The following is a 902-nucleotide window of genomic DNA, read 5'->3' on the forward strand; positions in this document are numbered from 1 at the left end:
TTTGAGTCGGGGGAGGACGATCACAGGCTGCAAAGATGAGGATTAAAGGAATTGTTCTGGATTGTCACAAGGGTGTTGGTGATACTTGCCACAGCACCTTCAGTGGAGTGACAGTCTGATTGCCATGAATGGGAAAAAGTGTTGAATTTGAGAGAGAAGGGTTGGTTAGTTCTTTCCAGGAGACCCAAATACTATCTTGGATTTTGTGGATAGCAAACATTACCAATTTTTAAATACTCTGTAGTATTGTCTGTTCTGGTTACCTACTGCCACTCTGACAAGAAAATACCACAAATAGGATGGCTTTAACAAACAGGAGTTTATTCTCTTACAGTTTGAAGGCTTTAAGCCCAAGTTCAAAGTGCCAGGCTCTAGGGGTTGTGTGAAAGCCCCTCCACCTTGGGCTTCATCTCTGCCTCTTGCTTCCGGCCCACTGAAGCTAAAGGCATCTCTCCACTAAGGCAGCTACTGGCTGCTGAGGCTAACAAGCCCAAGGTCAACAAAGAAAGTGGCACAGTCCCGATGTTACCAAAACACACGGCAGCTATTAATTTAAGTCCATTGAAAGTCCCAAGGTCAGCAGAGCATGACAGCCTGCTGAACAATGACACAGCTACGTGCAGGGTTCATCACATTTCTGGATTTCTGTGCCATAAGCTAGAGACTATCCCCAAGGCTTCTTATATACTGGAAGCAGACCACATCCCTCAGCTGCTTGTGGTAGATCCCACTATGGAGTTGATTACCAGTCTCACCATGGGGAATAACTACCACCGGCTGCCCAGCCACTCAATCAGACCCAGCAGCCAAGTTGACATACAAATTTAACTACCACATTGTCCTAGAGTGCTTTACGCAGTAATAGTTTTATATATGTATCTTGAAGCAACCTAGATGTTTTG

Source organism: Orycteropus afer, unplaced genomic scaffold, assembly GCF_000298275.1.
Source record: "Orycteropus afer afer isolate SDZICR_OR568_19922 unplaced genomic scaffold, OryAfe1.0 scaffold00888, whole genome shotgun sequence".
NCBI classification, from domain to species: domain Eukaryota; kingdom Metazoa; phylum Chordata; class Mammalia; order Tubulidentata; family Orycteropodidae; genus Orycteropus; species Orycteropus afer.